The following is a 26,624-nucleotide window of genomic DNA, read 5'->3' on the forward strand; positions in this document are numbered from 1 at the left end:
CTTCTGCTGCCATTTCTAAGTCCTCACAGTTTAAATATGTTTCTCCATAGTTAATGTGGAGTTAAGTTATAGCTCCTCTCTAGAAATAGTGCATTACATAATGTAATTCCCAGATTATACAACTACTGCAACTCTTTCTGTAAATCTCTGCTTGGTCTCACGTCCTGGATATTCCAACTACATTTATTTTTACCCATGGGCATATTCCTGAATTTTTAGGAAGGGATTTCAGAGTTTTATCTTTTAATTTAATATTTTATCAGTGGAGATTTTTAATAGAATGAAATATTTAATTTTTAAAATGATGCCGGTTCCTTCATAGTCTCTGAAGCTAAAGACAGAGGCCACTTTATCAGCTAAGGCCTGGTATCATAAAATGTGACAGACAAATGTCTAAAAGCTAAAATAGGAATTCATTCATCCTTGAAGTTCTGGAAGTCATTCTTTGATTTTTAAACAATGAATAGTTCTTTGTCTAAGCAAAACAGCATTATTAAATTACCTTCAGTAATTGAAAAGGAAGAATATTTGAGTTGCAGGAAGTCCAAAGTAAAATCATATGAAGTAAACCAAACTTATCTTACAAATACCATATGTGTGGACTCTTTAGACAATGGCTTTTGTTGGTTTTATATGAAAGTAATAGAACAGCAGTTTGTATCATTGTCTTAAGCAGAAAAAGTCTGTAACAGTTTGCAGAATTAGACAATCCTGTTTTTTTCAATCAGATACTCCCCCTTTTTATATTTTAGTAATAACATGGTTTGAATAATAAGGGAACTGGCTAAGGTTTTTGTTGTTGTTATGTTGTTTGAAAGCCGTTGAAGATCCCATCAGCCAAACTTGGAATTTGGTCCTTGGTATACCACACAGCCAACCAACAGCAGCAAGCAGCAGTGAATGTGAGTAACAAGTTCTCTTTTTTTCTTCCCCGTGTAAGTTAACAAATCACTGTTGTCTCCAGTATACAGAACCTAAGCATTGACATTCTAGAGGTAAAATGTATTTCACATTTTGAAAAGGAGCAACCCTAAGACAGTTGGTAAAGTTAAAAAAAAAAAAAAAAACTGTCTCTGAAGTCCTTCACTGACTTTCTGAGTTTATTTTACTTCAGCCATAGTCCAGGGACTCAGTCCTTTAAGATGGACACTTCTCCAATTCTTTCTGCCAGATGAGAATATATGACAATTAAGTGAAAATTGATGCTAGAGTGAATTGATTCAAAGATAATTTTCCACATTCCCCACAGTCATTCTCTAGGAATCTTGGTAAAACTTACATGTGTCATACAAGAGGGAGCATGGAATACGAGAGATGTGAGTTAAGATTTTACCTTTCATTTTTATTGGGCAATATTTACAAATTACTTAAATTTATGCATATTCTCAATATCTTAATTGAAGACTTTCTGTCTTTATTATGAAAATTAAGCAATAAGGGGAGGAGCCAAGATGGCTGAATAGGAACAGCTCCGGTCTACAGCTCCCAGCGTGAGCAACGCAGAAGACGGGTGATTTCTGCATTTCCATCGGAGGTACCATGTTCATCTCACTAGGGAGTGCCAGACAGTGGGCGCAGGTCAGTGGGTGCATGCACCGTGCACAAGCCGAAGCAGGGCGAGGCATTGCCTCACCTGGGAAGCGCAAGGGGTCAGGGAGTTCCCTTTCTGAGTCAAAGAAAGGGGTGACGGACAGCACCTGGAAAATCGGGTCACTCCCACCCGAATACTGCACTTTTCCGACAGGCTTAAAAAACGGTGCACCACAAGATTATATCCCGCACATGGCTCGGAGGGTCCTACGCCCACGGAGTCTCCCTGATTGCTAGCACAGCAGTCTCAGATCAAACTGCAAGGCAGCAGCGAGGCTGGGGGAGGGGCGCCCGCCATTGCCCAGGCTTGATTAGGTAAACAAAGCAGCCAGGAAGCTCCAACTGGGTGGAGCCCACCACAGCTCAAGGAGGCCTGCCTGCCTCTGTAGGCTCCACCTCTGGGGGCAGGGCACAGACAAACAAAAAGACAGCAGTAACCTCTGCAGACTTAAATGTCCCTGTCTGACAGCTTTGAAGAGAGCAGTGGTTCTCCCAGCACAGAGCTGGAGATCTGAGAACGGGCAGACTGCCTCCTCAAGTGGGTCCCTGACCCTTGACCCCCAAGCAGCCTAACTGGGAGGCACCCCCGAGCAGGGGCACACTGACACCTCACACGGCAGGGTATGCCAACAGAACTGCAGCTGAGGGTCCTCTCTGTTAGAAGGAAAACTAACAAACAGAAAGGACATCCACACCAAAAACCCATCTGTACATCACCATCATCAAAGACCAAAAGTAGATAAAACCACAAAGATGGGGAAAAAACAGAACAGAAAAACTGGAAACTCTAAAAAGCAGAGCGCCTCTCCTCCTCCAAAGGAACGCAGTTCCTCACCAGCAACGGAACAAAGCTGGATGGAGAATGACTTTGATGAGCTGAGAGAAGAAGACTTCAGACGATCAAATTACTCTGAGCTACGGGATGACATTCAAACCAAAGGCAAAGAAGTTGAAAACTTTGAAAAAAATTTAGAAGAATGTATAACTAGAATAACCAATACAGAGAAGTGCTTAAAGGAGCTGATGGAGCTGAAAACCAAGGCTCGAGAACTACATGAAGAATGCAGAAGCCTCAGGAGCCAATGCGATCAACTGGAAGAAAGGGTATCAGCGATGGAAGATGAAATGAATGAAATGAAGAGAGAAGGGAAGTCTAGAGAAACAAGAATAAAAAGAAATGAGCAAAGCCTCCAAGAAATATGGGACTATGTGAAAAGACCAAATCTATGTCTGATTGGTATACCTGCAAGTGATGGGGAGAATGGAACCAAGTTGGAAAACACTCTGCAGGATATTATCCAGGAGAACTTCCCCAATCTAGCAAGGCAGGCCAACGTTCAGATTCAGGAAATACAGAGAACACCACAAAGATACTCCTCAAGAAGAGCAACTCCAAGACACATAATTGTCAGATTCACGAAAGTTGAAATCAAGGAAAAAATGTTAAGGGCAGCCAGACAGAAAGGGCGGGTTACCCTCAAAGGGAAGCCCATCAGACTAACAGCTGATCTCTCGGCAGAAACCCTACAAGCCAGAAGAGAGTGGTGGCCAATATTCAACATTCTTAAAGAAAAGAATTTTCAATCCAGAATTTCATATCCAGCCAAACTAAGCTTCATAAGTGAAGGAGAAATAAAATACTTTACAGACAAGCAAATGCTGAGAGATTTTGTCACCACCAGGCCTGCCTTACAAGAGCTCCTGAAGGAAGCACTAAACATGGAAAGGAACAACTGGTACCAGCCGCTGCAAAATCATGCCAAAATGTAAAGACCATCGAGACTAGGAAGAAACTGCATCAACTAACAAGCAAAATAACCAGCTAACATCATAATTACAGGATCAAATTCACACATAACAATACTAACTTTAAATGTCAATGGACTAAATGCTCCAATTAAAAGACACAGACTGGCAAATTGGATAAAGAGTCAAGACCCATCAGTGTGCTGTATTCAGGAAACCCATCTCACATGCAGAGACACACATAGGCTCAAAATAAAAGAATGGAGGAAGATCTACCAAGCCAATGGAAAACAAAAAAAGGCAGGGGTTGCAATCCTAGTCTCTGATAAAACAGACTTTAAACCAACAAAGATCAAAAGAGACAAAGAAGGCCATTACATAATGGTAAAGGGATCAATTCAACAAGAAGAGCTAACTATCCTAAATATATATGCACCCAATACAGGAGCACCAAGATTCATAAAGCAAGTCCTGAGTGACCTACAAAGAGACTTAGACGCCCACACATTAATAATAGGAGACTTTAACACCCCGCTGTCAACATTAGACAGATCAATGAGACAGAAAGTCAACAAGGATACCCAGGAATTGAACTCAGCTCTGCACCAAGCAGACCTAATAGACATCTACAGAACTCTCCACCCCAAATCAACAGAATATACATTTTTTTCAGCACCACACCACACCTATTCCAAAATTGACCACATACTGGGAAGTAAAGCTCTCCTCAGCAAATGTAAAAGAACAGAAATTATAACAAACTATTTCTCAGACCACAGTGCAATCAAACTAGAACTCAGGATTAAGAATCCCACTCAAAACCGCTCAACTACATGGAAACTGAACAACCTGCTCCTGAATGACTACTGGGTACATGACGAAATGAAGGCAGAAATAAAGATGTTCTTTGAAACCAACGAGAACAAAGACACAACATACCAGAATCTCTGGGACACATTCAAAGCAGTGTGTGGAGGGAAATTTATAGCACTAAATGCCCACAAGAGAAAGCAGGAAAGATCCAAAATTGACACCCTAACATCACAATTAAAAGAACTAGAAAAGCAAGAGCAAACACAATCAAAAGCTAGCAGAAGGCAGGAAATAACTAAAATCAGAGCAGAACTGAAGGAAATAGAGACACAAAAAACCCTTCAAAAAATTAATGAATCCAGGAGCTGGTTTTTTTGAAAGGATCAACAAAATTGATAGACCGCTAGCAAGACTAATAAAGAAAAAAAGAGAGAAGAATCAAATAGATGCAATAAAAAATGATAAAGGGGATATCACCACCGATCCCACAGAAATACAAACTACCATCAGGGAATACTACAAACACCTCTATGCAAATAAACTAGAAAATCTAGAAGAAATGGATAAATTCCTGGACACATACACTCTCCCAAGACTAAACCAGGACAAAGTTGAATCTCTGAATAGACCAATAACAGGAGCTGAAATTGTGGCAATAATCAATAGCTTACCAATCAAAAAGAGTCCAGGACCAGATGGATTCACAGCCGAATTCTACCAGAGGTACAAGGAGGAACTGGTACCATTCCTTCTGAAACTATTCCTATCAATAGAAAAAGAGGGAATCCTCCCTAACTCATTTTATGAGGCCAGGATCATTCTGATACCAAAGCCAGGCAGAGACACAACAAAAAAAGAGAATTTTAGACCAATATCTTTGATGAACATTGATGCAAAAATCCTCAATAAAATACTGGCAAAACGAATCAAGCAGCACATAAAAAAGCTTATCCACCATGATCACCACCATGATCAAGTGGGCTTCATCCCTGGGATGCAAGGCTGGTTCAATATACGCAAATCAATAAATGTAATCCAGCATATAAACAGAGCCAAAGACAAAAACCACATGATTATCTCAATTGATGCAGAAAAAGCCTTTGACAAAATTCAACAACCCTTCATGCTAAAAACTCTCAATAAATTAGGTATTGATGGGACGTATTTCAAAATAATAAGAGCTATCTATGACAAGCCCACAGCCAATATCATACTGAATGGGAAAAACTGGAAGCATTCCCTTTGAAAACTGGCACAAGACAGGGATGCCCTCTCTCACCACTCCTATTCAACATAGTGTTGGAAGTTCTGGCCAGGGCAATTAGGCAGGAGAAGGAAATAAAGGGTATTCAATTAGGAAAAGAGGAAGTCAAATTGTCCTTCTTTGCAGACGACATGATTATATATCTAGAAAACCCCATTGTCTCAGCCCAAAATCTCCTTAAGCTGATAAGCAACTTCAGCAAAGTCTCAGGATACAAAATCAATGTACAAAAATCACAAGCATTCTTATACACCAACAACAGACAAACAGAGAGCCAAATCATGAGTGAACTCCCATTCACAATTGCTTCAAAGAGAATAAAATACCTAGGAATCCAACTTACAAGGGATGTGAAGGACCTCTTCAAGGAGAACTACAAACCACTGCTCAAGGAAATAAAAGAGGTTACAAACAAATGGAAGAACATTCCATGCTCATGGGTAGGAAGAATCAATATCGTGAAAATGGCCATACTGCCCAAGGTAATTGATAGATTCAATGCCATCCCCACCCAGCTACCAATGACTTTCTTCACAGAATTGGAAAAAACTACTTTACAGTTCATATGGAACCAAAAAAGAGCCCGCATCGCCAAGTCAATCCTAAGCCAAAAGAACAAAGCTGGAGGCATCACACTACCTGACTTCAAACTATACTACAAGGCTACAGTAACCAAAACAGCATGGTACTGGTACCAAAACAGAGATATAGATCAATGGAACAGAACAGAGCCCTCAGAAATAACGCCACATATCTACAACTATCTGATCTTTGACAAACCTGAGAAAAACAAGCAATGGGGAAAGGATTCCCTATTTAATAAATGGTGCTGGGAAAACTGGCTAGCCATATGTAGAAAGCTGAAACTGGATCCCTTCCTTACACCTTATACAAAAATCAATTCAAGATGGATTAAAGACTTCAGTATTAGACCTAAAACCATAAAAACCCTAGAAGAAAACCTAGGCATTACCATTCAGGACATAGGCATGGGCAAGGATTTCATGTCTAAAACACCAAAAGCAATGGCAACAAAAGACAAAATTGACAAATGGGATCTAATTAAACTAAAGAGCTTCTGCACAGCAAAAGAAACTACCATCAGAGTGAACAGGCAACCTACAAAATGGGAGAAAATTTTCGCAACCTACTCATCTGACAAAGGGCTAATATCCAGAATCTACAATGAACTCCAACAAATTTACAAGAAAAAAACAAACAACCCCATCAAAAAGTGGGCGAAGGACATGAACAGACACTTCTCAAAAGAAGACATTTATGCAGCCAAAAAACACATGAAAAAATGCTCATCATCACTGGCCATCAGAGAAATGCAAATCAAAACCACAATGAGATACCATCTCACACCAGTTAGAATGGCAATCATTAAAAAGTCAGGAAACAACAGGTGCTGGAGAGGATGTGGAGAAATAGGAACACTTTTACACTGTTGGTGGGACTGTAAACTAGTTCAGCCATTGTGGAAGTCAGTGTGGCGATTCCTCAGGGATCTAGAACTGGAAATACCATTTGACCCAGCCATCCCATTACTGGGTATATACCCAAAGGACTATAAATCATGCTGCTATAAAGACACATGCACACGTATGTTTATTGCGGCATTATTCACAATAGCAAAGACTTGGAACCAACCCAAATGTCCAACAATGATAGACTGGATTAGGAAAATGTGGCACATATACACCATGGAATACTATGCAGCCATAAAAAATGATGAGTTCATGTCCTTTGTAGGGACATGGATGAAATTGGAAATCATCATTCTCAGTAAACTATCGCAAGAACAAAAAACCAAACACCACATATTCTCACTTATAGGTGGGTATTGAACAATGAGATCACATGGACACAGGAAGGGGAATATCACACTCTGGGGACTGTTGTGGGGTGGGGGGAGGGGGGAGGGATAGCATCAGGAGATATACCTAATGCTAGATGATGAGTTAGTGGGTGCAGCGCACCAGCATGGCACATGTATACATATGTAACTAACCTGCACAATGTGCACATGTACCCTAAAACTTAAAGTATAATAAAAAATATATATATATAAATAAAAAAAGAAAATTAAGCAATAAAACAACATAGGGGAAAGTATTTGCCACTTAATAGGCACTAAAATCATTTATTTATTTTAAAATGATTTGTGATTTTAGAACTAGAAACCCTGGATAAGAGAATATTTGAGGCAAGTAGGTAATTATATAATCTGCTTATATACAGTGGCATCCTCACTTTTAAAGACTGGGAATCTTAAGCAATTATTTTAGGGAAAAGCTTTTCTCTACTCTCTTGTAAGTACCAAAAAAAAAAAAAAAACTATCAATCATCTAGGAAGCATTTGGGAAGTAGGTTCTTCTCTCTTTACTTCATTCACTCCTCCTCATGGAAATAAGTGACACGTATTTGCAGAAATTGAAAGAATGCAATTCTTTCAATATGTACACATAACTCAGCCTCTTCTGCATTTCTTTTTGGCCTAGCCTGCATGTAATCCAGGTTTAAATACTGTTTCCATGTGGAAATATTCCTGGGTCAGGGTTCAGAGCCTGATTACTAAAAAGCCGTCCAAACAGCCATCTCTCTTTGTTTCTTCTCTTGAAGCTTAATAAATGTGCGGGGGTAATTCCTCTTGGAGGGGACTAGGGATGCATCTGTCCAGCAAATGCAGTCTCTTCATGGAAACGTCTCATTGCCTAGTCTCAAGAAGTATTTTGTCATAGGACTACATTTTAACTTACTCCTCTTTTTTTTTTTTTTTTAAGACAGGGTCCCCACTCTGTTGCCCAGGCTAGAGTTCAGTGACAAGATCTCAGCTCACTGCAACCTCTGCCTTCCAAGCTCAAGCAATTCTCCTACCTCAGCCTCCTGAGTAGCTGGGACTGCAGGAGCAACACCATGCTGCTGGGCTATTTGTGTGTGTGTGTGTACATATATATATTTATTTTTCCTTTTCTTTTCTTTCTTTTTTCGGGGGGAGGACAGAGTCTAGCTCTGTCATCCAGACTGCAGTGTGGTGGCCTGATCTCAGCTCACTGCAAGCTCCACCTCCAAGGTTCTCCAAGTAATTCTCCTGGCTCAGCCCCCTGAGTAGCTAGGACTACAGGCACACACCACCATGCCCAGCTAATTTTTGTGTTTTTAGTAGAGACAGGGTCTCACCATGTTGGCCAGGCTGGTCTCGAACTCCTGACCTCTAGTGATCAGCCTGCCTCGGCCTTCCACAGTGCTGGGATTACAGGCGTGAGCCACCACACCTGGCCTATTTTTCTATATTTCGTAGAGATGGGGTTTCACCACGTTGCGCAGGCTGGTCTCCAACTCCTGGGCTCAAAGGATTCCTCCTCCTCCTTGGCATCCCAAAGTGCTGAGATTACAGGCATGAGCCACCTGCCAGGCCCATTTTAACTTTACTGTTGAATTGCAATCTGATTAATGTCTATAATCCAAACAGGTTTTGAATACATAGAGAGAAAGGGGGGCTATGATTGGTAAATGAAAACACGTTGTTTATGTTGGGAAAAAACAATTTTTTCTAAGGGTAACTCATCCAATTGGTACTATTTTATGGGCTCTGTACATCCAAGATGGATATTAAAAGGTCAGGCAATTCTTTTGGAGCCATATTTCATCAATCCGTGATTATAGAGAAGATAAATCCAAGCCCAGATATCACATAGCTTTGTGGTTTTCTCACTTTCTGTATCCTCTGAACTCATTCCAAAGAGCCAAGTGATTGTGATGGAGATTTCTAGGGCTCACAAGCAGATGGGCAAATGAGTGCATTCCAATGTTCTGAGTTTGAGAATGTATTTTGATCAAATGAGTTACAAATGGCAACATTATATTTGAAAGATAAGAATTTCTTGGCAGGGCACTGTGGCTCATGCCTGTAATCCCAGCACTTTTGGAGGCTGAGGCTGGTGGATCACAAGGTCAGGAGTTCAAGACCAGCCTGACCAACACGGTGAAAGCCTGTCTCTACTAAAAATACAAAAAATTAGCCAGGCATAGTGGTGCGTGCCTGTAATCCCAGCTACTCAAGAGGCTGAGGCAGGAGAATCGCTTGAACGTAAGAGGCAGAGATTGCAGTGAGCAGAGATCACGCCACTGCACTCCAGCCTGGGCGACAGAGTGAAGTCTCACTCTGTCTCAAAAAAAAAAAAAAAAGAATTTCTTGGGAATAGATTTAATTTAAAAAATGAAGAAACGAAGATTTAATAGTGAAAACAAAAGTTTATCAGTTTAGAAGGTATAATGTCATTTTTTCTTAATCAATTAGATATTTATAGTAAAACAATAACATTGCAAGTTCTTCAGTAGAAGCTGAATTTGACTAGATGAGTAGTTTTAAAATATTTTAGCAACAAAGTGTTTTTAAAAAAATATATTAAATGTCATGGATAATCTATACCAACCGATGAGAAAGTGGCTAACTAAGGCTAGGTAGTTTGTGGTGTTATGCCATTAGATCACCTTAGGGCTCGTGAGTTCCTTCAGTGAAACATAGTTCCAACATTCCATATAGCATAGTAGAAAATCAGAGTCATGGATAGTACAGCAGGAAAAAAACACACATAATTATACATTCTACCTATTTTGGATCTTATTTTCTCAGATCACCATTTTCCTCTTCAATCATTATGACAATTATAAACAATTAAAAACAGCAAGACTCATAATATGCCAAGCACTAGGCCTTATATACTTTATACTTCTGATACAAAATCTGTAAAGTAATAACATAACCTTTATTAATTATTAGTATTAATGGGAAAATGAGTTCACTGCAAATTTTATACAAGCCACAATTCACAAATCATTACCATAAGTGTAGTTTTTTAATCTATATTACATTTTATGTAGTGGGATAATTTTAAAACTATAAACATCTTTAAGGGTCAAATAATTCTTCAGCATATCCTCCCTAAACATAACTTCAATAATGCTTAAATTGCTACATTACTACATTTTGATTTTTCAATTCTGAGCATTATATACTCCAAATGTCCTCAAACATTTTCATCTCAGGACCCCTTTGCACTTTAAAAATTAAGAAGGACCTCCAAAGAACTTTTCTTTAAGTGGGTTGTATCTATTGATTTTTTTCTAGATACCAAATGCTATTGTTTATTAAGTATCTGCAATGTGCTGGACATATTATGTCATATGTTTACATGTATCATTTACATTAGATGTTATCTCTAAACCTCACAACAACCCTTCAAGAACCATAATACCAAGTTTATATTTCAAATGGGAAATGAGCTCAGAGGGGACAAATAACTTGCTCAGGTTTCTCAGTTTCCATGGAAGTGGCACAGATAGAATCTGAACCGTGCTTGTAACTACTTGGTGAATGGAAAAGAGAAGTATATGTATATGTATATATTTACCATACTACAAATTAAAACTTAGAAATTTTACAAGTTGTTCATTACATTTTGGTGTAATAATAATGTATGCAAATTACACCAATAACATCTTTCTATGAAAAATAACAGCATTTTCTGAAACAAAAATACTTAGTAAGAAGAGTGGCTTGCTTTACATTTTTGCAAATATCTTTAATGTCTACTTAGTAGAGAATAACTGGATTCTCACACTTACTTCTGTACTGTCTGTCACAAAACATTGTTTTGAAGTATATGAAGAAAATCCAGCCTCACAACGCATATACTTGAGAAAGAGAAATTCTATCAAACAATTGTGGATATTTTTCTTTGATACTAAATAAAATCTAGACAATAGCACTTTCTTAACATTTAGCTGCAATTTAAAATCTGAAACTATATTAATAAACTCTTACATTAAAATCTACTGGTCTCTCTTGTACCTTGAGGATCTTTTACCCAAGTATAGGTGATTTGATAACATGCATACATTGGACATTTGGAAAACATTGGCTATGATGCAGGTCATCCCGTGTTGACACACTTCCCTTTTTAATATCAAAAATTCATGTTCATTAGTACCACCAGTGACCACATGTGAAAAGTCTTTTAAGTATTTGGAGGCTGTCAAGTCATTAAAAAATGTTGCAAAAATTCTCATCTTTGTTTGAAAATTCAAATTTTATCACTGACAATAAATACTGTCTATTGAAGTGACAGGCTCACTTTGTTTATTTTTGAGAAATGTCTATCAAATGTCCAAATATGAATACTCATATTTGTATAGCAGTTTTTTGCTTTAATAAAAACAGCATTCCATGTAAAAGGTTTAGATCACAACTCAGTTGCATAAGTACACTTTTTCAAAACAACCATTGCAGTCAGTGTCTGGGGGAAGTGTTGTATGTGGACTTACCATTTCATCCCACAGAATATTTTAAAAATGTGTACCCAATGGTTACAATGTAATAAAATTAATATTTTTACCTCATCAGGTAAATTCTTCAGTAATACTCTAAAAATTTTTTTTGAAGTATACAATGACAAGGACATCTTGGAGTCTACTCCTTTCTTTGTGTTGATGCACTGTTGATCAGCAGTTTTAACACCGTGTGCAATGGAACAGGCAAATAACACTAAGCATTATTCTAAAAATAGTTTTGAGTCCATAGACCACCTAAGAATGTCTTTGGGATTCCCCAGGCGTCTGTGTACTAAACTCAGAGAATTATCACTCTCTTCTTCTATTAAAGAGAAACACCTAGATCTGTTTTATATACCAATATATGCACACTTCTGCCTCTAACTTTCATTTTTCATTTCCCCTATCCTCCAGAAACAAATGTATGAATATTAAAATTGTTGCTTTCACAGGGATTAAAACTTATTTTTCTCTCACTTTTTGTACAGTTTTCATGAACTATTATCTTAGCTGCACACTTCGTGTCAAATAGGTAGATCTCTTCTTGCTATGTTCGAACATAATAGGAATTGTATCAGGTTCATCCTTCAGGAAGTCTCTATAGAATTTCCTGGCCTGCTCTGAACTTAATTTGTTAAATCCTAGACTTCTCATAGAATTTATTACTCCCTAATTGCCATTCACCATAATCTTGAGACTAACCTTCCCCATTCTCTTCTTGGTCTTTCAATTTTCTATATCCTACAGCTCTTTCTTAGATTGCTCCTTTATTTTAATGGAGTTTGTTCCAGTCACTTCCAAAGAATAGAATCATGTGATATAAATGTCTTAGACCTTGCAAGTCTACAAATTCTGAGGTACATTCACAGTCAAATGTTAGTTTTCCTGGGTATGGAATACTAGACTGAAAATATCTGCCCTCAGGATCTAGAAAGCATTTCTCTGGCACCACCTACTTCTCAGACTTGGGTTGAGAAACTCCGGTGCCATTTTCATTCTTGATTCTTTTCTCTCTGAACTGTGTTTAAATTTTTATTTTATTTGCTCCAAAAATGGGAAGTATTATGATAACGTGTCTTGGTGAAGGTCTTCTATTTTCTATTTTGTTGAGAATTCAGTAGGTGTTTGGTCCTGTTAGATATGAATTCTAAATTTCTCTTCAAAGAATCAATGTCAGTATGTTCAATTCTTTGCCTCTACTTTTAAACTTAACTTCCTCATAAAGCAACCTTTTTCAATCATCTGCTCCACCCTGAGTCATTCCGATTACCTGCTCCACCCTGACTCATTCCAATTTCGTGCTCTGCTATAACCATTTTTCCTGCCAAACCACTTACCCCATCACTCTCTTTAAATTAGCCAATCGGAATTAGTTTAGCCTGTGCAGTCTAACCCTAGCCAATAGGGAAACGACACAGCAGCAGTGGCCACGGGCGTCAAGAATAAGAACCCCTTCCCCTCCCTTGTCCAGGTGTGCACTCACCATTGCTCCATCTGTGAGGGCGCACCCTTCTATAGAAGTAAATTGCCTTGCTGAGAAGAAAAAAGAAAATGTGATATTTTAGTGCTATTTCTTTTGTGGCACTGAAACTTTATTTATAACAGTCCCAGGAAATATTCTTGAATCACTTTGTCACTAATGTGTTTGACTCCATTTTCTCCATTTGATTGTTTTGAAACTACTAGTATTTTGATATTGAACCACATAGACTAGTCCTGTAATACTGCTATATACTTCTTTCTGAACTGTTCATATTTTTCTTTTTCATTTGTTCTCCTTTTGCTTAATTTTGCTCAAATTTGACTTCAATACTTCTATTAGTACTTTTGTGTCTGGTAACAGGGTTTTCACATCCAAGTGCTCCTCTAAATTCTTTATAAATTATCATTTTAAATAGAACAATCTATTTAAAAGTATCCTCTTCTTATCATATGAAAACAAATTCTGCCTTACTGGTCAGGATAGTCTTTAATTTTTTAAATTATCCTTTCATATTACTTCCTCCAAGTAGCTGGGTTTTTGTTTTTGTTTTAGCTTTCTGTCTCTGTATTTTATTAGATATTATCTATAGTAACCTTCTTATTATATCAGGGACTACAAAATTATTAGTAGCTCTTCATGTGTGAGAGGGCCTCTTTGGCTATCACCTTTAGAGTAAGATAACTTAGATTAATTTGGAACTGATATTGTTATTATCTTCAGTTCCTGTGGTTGGGGATTGTCAGACATCCCAGAAATGTCTTCCCCAATTTCCTGCCTGGAGGGTGTAATTTTGGCTGATAGTAATCTTTGAACCAGATGCACTAAGAAAAATAAAGATTTCAAGGTTTAGTGTGTAAATAGTCACTTAATGTCCCTATTTTGAACATAATACATCTAGCCTCAATTGTACTTGTTATCCTTCAATGCATAGATTGTCTCTTTGACAATGTCCTGAGAATTACCTACATGCTGCATTCATGGAGAGGTTGAAATAGGCCACCCATCCAGATGAACAGAATGTAAGGGAACACAGGAAATACAACTGCTGCCAGATTGGTGAGCCTTTGGTATCAGCTCGCTTTTTAGTTTACTACAACTGTTTCTGGTTTATAGCTTTTAAAATCTGATGAGTTACTTATCCTTCATTAATCTGTTTTCCATGTTCTAAAACTGGATTGCTACTATCAGACTTTCCTCTTCATCATTATGGTTTTATATATTTTGCAAAAAATTATCTTATAAGGGCTTCTGGTGGGATTGGAGGTCAATGTTTGCATTAAAACTGCCATTTTATGCAGTAGCCAGCTAATACAGCCTTATGTACAAATGATTTTTTAATACATAAACTTTTATTATAACATACATATAGATAAGTGTATAAACCATAAGTATACATGAGTATAACCAGAAAAAGAGCCTGACCATTATTCATATACCAGTAGCCTCCTTCATATCCTGAGCCCAAAGGTAAGTATTATTTTGATATCTGTTGCCACAAATTATTTATTTAGTTATATTGACTATTTTTAAACTTTATGTAAATGGATTAATACAGTGTGTACTCTATTTTATGCTGCTCTTTTTACTCAAATTTTTTTGTGAAAATCTTTCATACTGTAGGATATAACAATATTTGCACCCTTTCATTGTTGTATAGTTTTCCATTTATAACCCTAATAATGGGGTTTTTACTTGTTTCCCGTTATGGAGTAATACACATAATGCTGCTTTTAAAGTTCTTGCCCATGAGTTTTGTTGTACATGAAATTAAATTTCTTTGGCTGTATATCCAGAAGTGAAATATCTTCCTCATAGGTGATGTGTATTTTAAACAAAACCCTACAATTTCAAACATTTGGAACTTTTAAAGTTATTGAAATATTAAGTAAAGAATTCCAAAAGTCCTCATATAGTAATTCATCATTTCTTACACATGGAAAATAGAGTACTTTTGTTTGATTTTTATAGAGAGAAATTTTTAATACACAAGGTTTCCAAACAAAGTTACAGTGAGATGGGTAGGAGTTAAGAAATAAAAATTAATAATATTCATATGTCACTAATATGAAATGCAAATGAATTAGCATAAGAAACCTCCTCTGAAAGATGGGCAAATACTAATCATATTCCAGGATATTGATTGGAATATATTTAGCATTAGGAAACACAAGCAGTTCAAATGTTTCGTAGGCTCAGGGCCTATTTCTGATAAACCAAATTCAAACTTGTAAGGAGCATAAATTCTCTTTCCAATCTTGCACATATGCAGCCTTTTGATGAATGGTAAGTTCTGGAATTTAGGGCCACAGCCTACCACCCTAATTTTAACTTCCTTTTGCCATTGTTTCTTCTGCTTATATTCTGCACCTCCCAAAAATTTATTATCACAGTATCATCAAAACTTTCACTCTCATGTTTTACAAATTTTATTACTCAATATCTAGGAGGAGGAAATTATATTCCAGAATACTATATCTATATTGATAATTAAAGAAAAGAATGTAAATTTCCACATTGTCTATACATTTTTGTCATTTTGATTTGTGTTAAAAATATACCTCCTCTAATTTGACCCATTCTCTTATCAGCTAAAACTTACATTTCTCATGCATCTTGCTTTTCTCTTACAAGAAGGCCACTCACTTCCTCATTTTTTCCTTCACCATAAAGTTCAGAAGGTTCTAACATTCCTCAGGTTCCACACTGTCTTCCAACTATCACTCCTCCCATGAAACTCCAAGCACACCACCTTCTTATCCTTGTTACAATTATCTATTAGAGTCATAAGATGATGCTATTTTTAAACGACTATAGCACCTGACTCACTTTCTTTTCACCTTCATATTCTACCATCACGAGTATATCAATATGCATGATTACCACCAACATACATCATCTAAAGTTAAGTTCCTGTAATTTAATGTTTGTTGTAGTTTAACCACCTTTCTACTTTGGTATAATTTTTATGTGACCACAAACTAAACTTGATGCATTTTCCCCCATAATATGTCCCACATATTGATACGTGAAATTTCTCTTTTCACATCCTTCTTTTACCACTATTTCAATCATTCCACTGAATTCACACTTCAAATACAGGAAATCTATCAATTTGTTAAATCTTCGTAAGTATCATGCTCTTCCAGTTCCTTCAGTTCCTTTATATTTTTTTCAGATAGTTCAGCTCTACTTTCACTACAACCTCATATCCCCACAACCTTCCACTGTACTTGATCTTGACAATTCCCAACCATGGTTAAAACCAATGGTCTATTTGTATTATCTGAATAAAATCATGTAATCTGGAAAAACCAATAGTTCTCAACTTCAAATAGACCCTCAACTGTTGCTTGATGGTCTTTGCACAAGTTTCTAGTTGTTTAACTTTTCTATTTTCTTCTGTGGCTAGTCTTAGCCACTTCCTTTCACTCAGCCAAACCAAACTAAACTAAACAAACAACATAAACTATCCCATTAAAAAAATGAATACTTGAAATATGCTCAAATATAACCACAGGGCCACATTTCCTGGCATCTTTCCTATAGTCTCCATCTCAAGCCAAGGTAATCTTGCCCACTTGTGTCATTGCCAAGAAACTCTTCCATTCTCCTCTGAATTTGCAACCTTATTATCTTCTTCCTTATTCACCTTCATCATTTGTTCCTGTCAATCATCCTAGAAATATGTTAAGTATCCCCCATTCAAAAGAAAATATTAATATTTAAAATTCACCCTTGAAGAGGGAGTAACTTTACAATTGAGAAACCTGATAAACCTTACTTAAATTAGGTAACCAAGGTCAGCTCCAACAGTCATAAATCATGTTGATGGTATGTAACTTTGATGTGATATAGTGAAGTAGCACTTTACTTCCTTAGTCTTCCTTCCCCAAGCCCATGCCGTTTTAAACTGTGAGGAACTGTACTGTCCTAAACTGGCAAGGTCATCCAAAACAAGGAAAGTCTGAAAAATTATCACGGTCAAGAGTAGCTAAAGAGACATGATGACTAAATATAAGGTGATGTCCTGGATGGAATCTTGGACCAGAATGGGGGCATTAGGCAAAAATTAAGATAATCTGAACAAAGTATGGTCTTTAGTTAATAATAATGTCTCAGTATAGGTAACATATATACCATAAAAATGTAAGATCTTAATAATAGGTTAAACTGTGTGTATGGGGGGAGCGAGACATGGGAACTCTCTTTACTATCTGCTCAATTTTTTGTAAATCCAAAATTATTCTAAAAATTAAAGCCTTTTAAGAAAATTAAAACAAAAAAAGTAGGTCAAGAGTTAGGCAGTTGGACATGAAACAATTACCTGTATTAATAAAGCTGATATTTATATTAGCAATCAAAGCTTAAGTCTGTGACTATAATCTATCTTCTGATTCTAAACTCCAGAATTTGTCAGAATAATGAACAAAGTACAGCTTACAATGGAAAAACCTAGGCTTCTCCATGTTAAGATACTTCCTTAAAACTTACAAGAGCAAGGGACAAAACTGAGCAGACCAGAGCTGCATACTCTGGGCAGCAAGTTCTCAAGAGGTAGGAAAGAGGAAACAGATCTTATCTGCAAATGCTAATTTGTAGCCCCAAAAATGCCACTGGAATTTTTTGGGAGATGCTAGTGTGAGAGGACAGGCCAGGATTACAGCTAATCAAGGCCTCTTGACACAGAAAAAATGGCAGAATGGGATTTCCCTCCAAGAGAGAAGACTAATTCCAAGAAACAGTCTCATATGTCCCAGTTACAAAAAGAAAAAAAAAGAAAAATCCCCCCTGAAGCTTCCTGATGTGAGTTCAGCTGGTAGAATCTGAACAAGGCAAGGAGAGCATCCTCCTGGAGGGAGAAACAGCGTGAGGTATCAGAACCCAAGTGTGATGAGGATAGTCACACAGACAAAGGGGTAGCAGTAGCAATGGAAAACTGGTAACATGTTAGGGATATTTGATTTAAAAGAAAGTAACCATATAAAAGGTAATAAGAGCCATATATCTTACTATCTTACTGCAAGAGAAGAGTAACACAAAGTAGGACCATTAAACTGTAGTGATTAGCTGGCAATGGAAATACCTATGTGAAGTGAACTCATAGTTTTCATCATGTATACAGACAACACGTAAATACATATATTTAGCATAACTAGTCACCAAATTTAAGCTTATAAATACTATTTTGCATTAAAAGAAACTGAGACTCTTTGAAGAGATGACTACTTTGAGGTCAGCAGGAGGGAAAGTACAATAAGTCTGCAATATCTTGCACCACGAAGTGGAGACATTATCAAGAATGATGAGGAGAGGGCAAAAGGGCACCGGAGCCAGAATGAAAAGGATCTCACTCCCCATTTCTGGAACAAGTTGAGAATCAAAATAAATAGTGGAAGTAGTAAATTATAACTCATCAAACAATAGGAATTTGTATAGATATAAATCAATTAATTAATTACAAGTTTAATGATGAATACAGTTTTATATAGCTTCAAAATATCTTCCTACAAAAATATTAAGTATAAAAAGAAAAAATACCTCCACGTCATAGACATAGACAACACTACTTCAATCTAGTGATCAAAGTGGACACCATAAATAATGGGAAAAATTACAAGTGTGCCCACCTACTAGAATGAGAATATGGCATAACGTCTATTCTACCAAAGAAGTGGCACTTGACCCTAACAATGGGAAAACTGAGAGACATACTACAGAATATTTTAACTATAATCCTCAATAAAGAAAAGATAATAAAATCAAGGAAAGACTGAGAAACTGTTTCAGAATGAATGAAAGTAAAGATTTCTGAAAACTAAAAGGAATGCATGATTTCAAACGGAATATTTTTGCTGTATTGAAGGTTATTGTGACATTTTGTAAAAGTTAAATGGGATTAGAGTTAAATGGCAATCATGTGTCAATATTAATTATGTGGTTTGATGGTTAAATTGTTACTATATAGGAGAATGTTTTTGTTTGTAAGAAAAACCTACTAAGGAATTCAGAGGTGATGTGGCATCAGGTTGACAATCTACTTTCAAACAGTTCAGAAAAATAAGTGTTTTGCATTGCACTCACAAGTTTCCTTTAAGTCTGAGATTGTCTAGCAAATTTACCCCGAAGAATCTGCCTCATTCTCAGGTAAATAGTCCATTTTAATCTTACGGTTGTTAAACTTCTTAGAAGATGTGTCTCTTCCACATCCCCATTTTTATCAACCGCAGCTTGAAATTCTTCCAACAGCAATCTAACAAATTACTGTTATCTTAGAATTAACTGTTGGCATTCTTTTTTATTTTTTAAACAATTTATTTTCCTAAATCTAAAATAATACATATTCATTAAAGATAATTTGCCATTTACAGAAAAAATTAAAAGTGAAAAAACAAAACACTGTAATCTGATCATCAAAGGATGATTATAACTAAAATTTGGGCCTTTTGCCTTCTGATCATTTTATTTTGCAGAAATATACTTGCCCTCCTATCATCCTTTCTAATCATAGATATATTTGTGAAGTGGGTTTATGAGCAAGGTCTCCAATTGCATTCTTTTCATTAACTCATGGGCTTAATTTATCTTGTTTTTTTATCTACCATTTTGTCAAAACTGCCTTTGTCAAGGTCCTGAACAACATTTACATAACCAAATTCATTGAGTAGTTGTCATGTCTTCTAATATTTTAATTTGACCAGTATTTACACAGCTGAAAATTAACAATTCCTTGAAATAACTTGAAATTACACCTTGCTTGGAGTGAAGTCATTCCTGTTTTTTTTTTTCTTGTTTTTTTTTTTTTTTTAACTGGCTGATCCTTGGATGCCCTTTCCCAGGTGCTTTTGTTGGTTCCTTCTCATAGCTCCAAATTCTAAAAGTCTGAGCATCCCAGACTTTCACGCTTGGACCTTTTCTATATTTATGTATGGATTCCTAGATGAATTATACATGAAGTTATTATGTTCTCATCCTACATAATGTATTTATGTATAATCAGTTATTTTCCATTGATTTATATGTTTATTCTTACAATATTACACTTGATTACTGTAGCTTTGTAATAAGTCTTGAAATCAACTAATATAAGTTACACAGCATGCTTCTTTATTTTTCAAATTACTTATCTTGTTGGAGGTCCTTGTATTACCACATAAATGTTAGAATCAGCTTATTAATATTTACAAAAGAGCCTACTATCATTTGAAATTTAATTTTATTGAAATTGTAAACCAATTTGGAGAAAATTAATGTTTTAACAATATTAGATTTTCTGATCAAAGACAATATGTAGTGTCATTTATTAAGGTCTTTAACTGCAAAGTTTTGCAGATTTCAGTGTTGAATTTATTTCTAGTATTACACAGTTTGGGGTGTTATTATAAATGTTATTGGTTTATTAATTTCAATATTCAGTCATTTGGTTTTAGTGTTTTGGAAATGCCAAAAATCCTTATTGTCCTTGTATTCAATGAACTTAGTAACATCCTTCCCCTATTTAGTAGCTATTTGTAGATGTTTATTTTTTATGTATACAATCATGTCATCTGTGAATAGTGTGTTTCTTTTTTCTTTCTAATCCACATGCTTTTATTTATTTCTCTTGTTATATATTAGTGTCTAGGTTCTGCTGTACAATGAAAATGTTTAGAGTAAGTATTCTTGTCTTGCTTGCAATCTTAGGGGAAAAGAGCTCAGTCTTTTAGCATTAAGTGTGACTTCAGCTATAAGCTTTACTTACATGATGGTTAAAAGAATGAGTAACTTTCCTTCCATTCCTACTTGGCTGAGTGATTTTATCATAAGTGTCGAATTTTTGACTTTTTTTTAGTTGACCATAAGATTTTGTTCTCTCTTATTTTGACTAAATGGTAAAGTATAATGATTTACTCCTAAATATTAATCCAATATTTCATTCCATGGGGCTGAGGTGGCAGTGTGGGGGCAGGGGAGTGAACACATTTGTTCATGATATCTTATATATTGCTGTATTTGATTTATGATTATTTTAATGGTTTTTACAGCTATGTTCCTGAGGGATTTTGTTTTCTTATACTGTTTCTGTCTGGTTTAAAGATCAAGATTATTCTTGCTTCATACAATGAGTAAGGAGGTATTTTAATCTCTTCTATTTTTTGCAAGATTTTATGTTAATTTTGCTATTATTTTTCATTAACTATTTTATAGCATTCACCAGGGGAGACCAGTTGGCCTGGAGTTTTCTTTAATAATAAGATTACATTTTTAAAACAGATATAAGGATTTTTAAATTTTACTTCTTCTTGATTCAATTTTGGTAAATTGTATCTTTGAAAAAAACTTCTTTATTTTATCTTGGTATTAGATTTATTGATGTAAAGTCATTCATATGATTCCTTATTGTCATTAACATCTATAGAATTTATAGCATCATCTCCCTCTCATCCTGATATTGGTCATTTGTCTCCTCTGTTTTACTTAATCAGTCAGATTGAGATATTTACAAATAACTAGGTTTTGCCTTCAAATATTTTTTTAAATTATTTGTTTTCCTTGCATTGCTTTCTGTCTTTGTTATTATAATTTCCTTTTTTCTACTTATTTTGGGCTTAATTTAGTCTTCATTAACTAACTTCTTGTGGTGTCAATTTAAGTCATTTGCTTTAGACATTTCCTGATTCTTAAAATAAGCATTAAATTATACATTTCTTTCTAACTGCTGTTTAAGTTGCACTACACATTTTTCATGTGTGGTTGTTTCATTTTTCACTAGTTTCAAAATACTTTGAAATGCTTATGTTGTTTTTTTCTCTCCATGGATTATTTTGAATTGTATGGTTTTGATTTCCAAAATTTTGTGATTTTTTTCAGTTAACCCTGTTATTGACTTGTAGTTGTGATACAAGAACATACTCTATATGATTTTAACTCTATTAAGTTATTAACAGCATATCCCAGTTTGCATTGGCCAGAATTCTAGATCACTTTAAAAAATGACATATTCTGCTGTTGTTGAGTGGGTCTATTATATTCTGATTACTTATTTATCAATAACTGAGAGATGAGTACCTAAATCTCCAATTATAATTGCAAACTGATCAATTTCTCCTGTTAGTTCTGTCCATTTTACTTAATGTATTTTAAGCTCTATTGTTAGTTGCATCCTTATTTATATCTTTTTAATAAATGCAACTTAGCTCTTTAAAGTATCCCTATATATGCTGGTAATATTTCTTTTAATCTCATATTTATGTAGTCATTACAGCTTTATTATTCTTAGTGTTTGCATGGTACACTTTTTATTCATCTTTTATTTTGAATCCATCTGTGCATTTATACATAAGTGAGTTTCTTGTGACACCATATAGCTGGATCTCACTTTTAAAGGTTTAGTCTGCCAAGATTAGCCTTCTGATTGGTGTTTTTAGACCACTTACATTTAATGAAAATTTGACAAGATTTAGTTAAAATATACCTGTAATTTATTTTTTCCATATATTATTTCTGTATTTTTTTTCTATTTTCCTTTCCTTCTTTTAGAAGTAAATTTGAATTGTTTTTTGTTTTTGTTATAAGTGCTTCATTTAATACCACTATTGGTTTATTAACTATACTTCTTTAATTATCTTAGTGGTCATTCTATGGTTTACAATATGCGTTTTTAGAACAAAAATGAAAATGTTACAGAACACTGATAGATTCTGGATATATTTTGAAGGTAAAGAGATGATGATCTCCTAGTGAACTGGATATTATATGTTAGAGCAATAGAGAAGGCAAAGCTGATTCCAAAGTTCTTTGTGTGAGGGACTGGAAGGATAGAGTTTCCAAATGAATGAAAAGGATAAGTGTATAGTAGGTTTGGGTTTGGATGTAGAAACCAGGAATTCTCTCAGTTTTGGACATGTTGTTTAAAATAGACATCCAAGTGAAGAAATTAAGTACTCAAATATTAAATCAAAAATTTGGGAAACATATCTAATCTGAATTTGGGAGTTATAGCATAAGAATATTATTTAAAGCCAGAAGACTAAACAAAGTTATCAAGATCGTGAGCATAGGTAGACAAGAAAAGAGGAAGAAGGACTAAGCTGAAGGACTCAAGTACACATTAAACTTAAGAGAGGTGAGAAGAAACTAGTAAAGAAGACTTAGAAGAAAGTAACAGTGAGAACAAGGAAAACAGAATATGTTGTCCTAGAAAGTATTATCTCCTTTCATTGCAGGTTTCAGTCACCTGCAATGAAACTCTGCATTTATGTCCCACATTAATCAGATAGAAAGTTATATCTGATCTACCAGTGAATATTTCTGAATGATACCTCATTTCCACTGCCTTGCTTAAAATTTCCTTTGTGTGTCAGTTGCAGCTCCCGAGGAGTTCCCCCTTGGCCTCCATGTTCCCAGTCTCTGGTTCTGTTATCCATCATTCATACTGTAGCCACAGTACCAAGCAGTTTAAAGAAAAAAAATGTAATCAACTGTTTACAAGTCTTTGAGAGTGTCTTATTATCCAAAAGATAAATTTGTAAGTCCTTAGTATGATTTTCAAGTTCCTTCACAATCTACTTCCTAGTTATCTCAAAAATCTCAACCCCATCACTTCATCTATATCCCAACAGTATAGCCATACCATGTATTTATCATATTTATCAATACTTCTGCGTGGAACAATTGTTTTCACACAGTCAATCTGCATTTATTCTCTCTAGTCCAATCCAAATGTCAAGTCTACTAGAAAGTTTTTATTAATATCCCTAGGCAAAGATTCCCAAGAAGTTTATTCATAACTCCATTACAAGATTGTTATGGGTTAAATTGTGTCCCCCTTCAAAAAAAAAAAAGTAAATTGAAATCCTAACTTTTGTTTCAGATTTTGAGCTTATTTGGAGACAAAGCAAAGAAGTCAACAAGTTAAAATGAGGTCATTAGGATGGGTCCTAATACAATATAATTTGGAGATAGACACACACAGGTAGAATATCATGTCAAATGAAGATAGAGATTGGAATGATACCTCTGCATGGAACATTAAAGATTGCCAGAAAACTACCAGAAACCAGGCAAGAGGCTTAGAATATATTTTATCTCATAACCCTCAAAAGGGACTAACTCTGCCAACACCTTGATCTTAAACTTCTAGCCTCTAGAATGTGAGACAATATATTGTGTTGTTTAAGCCATACAGTTTGTGCTGTTTTGTTACAGTAACCCTAGCAAATTAATACAAGAATATAATCCCACTTTTAGTTGTTTTTGTACCTATGTCAATGTGTACTAACATAATAATTTATTCGTCACTGATCCACCAGCATTTGATGAATATAGTAGTTTTTAAAATGGGTATCTATCTACATTAATAATACAAAAGTATTTTTGTGTATAAACACAGGGTCCTAAAGATATTTCTATTGGTCTTTGATGAAATGAAATACGTTCTTGGAAAAATAAAATTAATTATACTTGTGTGTATTATATGATTCTGTTATTTTTAAACATTAAAACTTCATTTTGTAGCTACTTTACCCATTTCACGCAGAGACTTAATCTTTAATAGCAATGGTTACCTCTATTCAGGTACCATGTACATATAAATTAACCTTTCAGCCACTTAACAAAGGAAAAGACTATAAGCTCTTCTGTAAACATAAAGTAAGAAAACTATAAAGTAACCTAATAAAGGGACTAAAAAGCAGAGTTTAAAAAAAAAGCAAATAGCAAAACAGTGTACTGTAAATATCGCAAAGACTACAACAAATAAAAATGATTAACATAAAATCCCAAGACCTCAATGCTTCTGTTTTATTAATCAGCAAGTAGAGAGGTGAGATATAGACAAGGGAAGGAAGAGTCTGATCTGAATCCTACTCAGTTCTGTTCTTCTGACATACAGACCTCCTGGACAGAAATAAAGTTAAAAGTCCCCATGTTTGACTGGAAGAAGTTGAAAGAAATTCCCAGTATGTGACAATTTCCCTATTTCACTGTCAAGCAAATACTTTCAGAAAAAAATCCAGTGTCTTAAATGTCCCTGTCTGACAGCATTGAAGAGAGTAGTGGTTCTCCCAGCACACAGCTGGAGATCTGAGAACGGACAGAATGCCTCCTCAAGTGGGTCCCTGACCCCCGAGTAGCCTAACTGGGAGGCACCCCCCAAGTAGGGCCAGACTGACAGCTCACACGGCCGAGTACTCCTCTGAGACAAAACTTCCAGAGGAACGATCAGGCAGCCATATTTGCTGTTCACCAATATCCACTGTTCTGCAGCCTCCACTGCTGATACCTAGGCAAACAGGGTCTGGAGTGGACCTCCAGCAAACTCCAACAGACCTGCAGCTGAGGGTCCTGACTGTTTGTTAGAAGGAAAACTAACAAACAGAAAGGACATCCACACCAAAACCCCATCTGTATGTCACGATCTTCAAAGACCAAAGGTAGATAAAACCACAAAGATGGGGAAAAAACAGAGCAGAAAAACTCTAAAAATCAGAGCACTTCTCCTCCTCCAAAGGAATGCACCTCCTCACCAGCAATGGAACAAAGCTGGACGGAGAATGACTTTGATAAGTTGAGAGAAGAAGGCTTCAGATGATCAAACTACTCCGAGCTAAAGCAGGAAGTTCAAACCCATGGCAAAGAAGTTAAAAACCTTGAAAAAAAATTAGATGAATGGCTAACTAGAATAACCAATGCAGAGAAGTCCTTAAAGGACCTGATGGAGCTGAAAACCAAGGCATGAGAACTACGTGACAAATGCAGAAGCCTCAGTAGCCAATTCAATCCACTGGAAGAAAGGGTATCAGTGATGGAAGATCAAATGAATGAAATGAAGCGAGAAGGGAAGTCTAGAGAAAAAAGAATTAAAAGAAACAAACAAAGCCTCCAAGAAATATGGGACTATGTGAAAAGACCAAATCTATGTCCGATTGGTGTACCTGAAAGTTACGGGGAGAATGAAACCAAGTTGGAAAACACTCTGCAGGATATTATCCAGGAGAACTTCCTCAATCTAGCAAGGCAGGCCAACTTTCAAATTCAGGAAGTACAGAGAACACCACAAAGATACTCCTCGAGAAGAGCAACTCCAAGACACATAATTGTCAGATTCACCAAAGTACACATAATTGTCAGATTCACCAAAGTTGAAATGAAGGAAAAAATGTTAAGGGCAGTCAGAGAGAAAAGTCGGGTTACCCACAAAGGGAAGCCCATCAGACTAACAGCTGATCTCTCGGCAGAAACTCTACAAGCCAGAAGAAAGTGGGGGCCAATATTCAACATTCTTAAAGAAAAGAATTTTCAACCCAGAATTTCATATCCAGCCAAAATAAGCTACATAAGTGAAGGAGAAATAAAATACTTTACAGACAAGCAAATGCTGAGAGATTTTGTCACCACCAGACCTGCCCTAAAAGA

General features: G+C 35.9%; 1 long non-coding RNA gene across 1 annotated transcript in view; it reads right to left on the reverse strand.

Moving 5' to 3' along the window:
• Positions 1–23,530: 23,530 nt before the first annotated feature.
• LOC129524249 (uncharacterized) overlaps positions 23,531–26,624 on the reverse strand; it is a 162,870-nt gene continuing 159,776 nt past the window's right edge. The window contains exon 4 of the long non-coding RNA XR_008668006.1: positions 23,531–23,643. This is a non-coding gene — a long non-coding RNA (uncharacterized lncRNA). The remainder of the gene's footprint in view (positions 23,644–26,624) is intronic.

Source organism: Gorilla gorilla, chromosome 7 (genome assembly GCF_029281585.2).
Source record: "Gorilla gorilla gorilla isolate KB3781 chromosome 7, NHGRI_mGorGor1-v2.1_pri, whole genome shotgun sequence".
In the NCBI taxonomy this organism is placed as follows: Eukaryota; Metazoa; Chordata; class Mammalia; order Primates; family Hominidae; genus Gorilla; species Gorilla gorilla.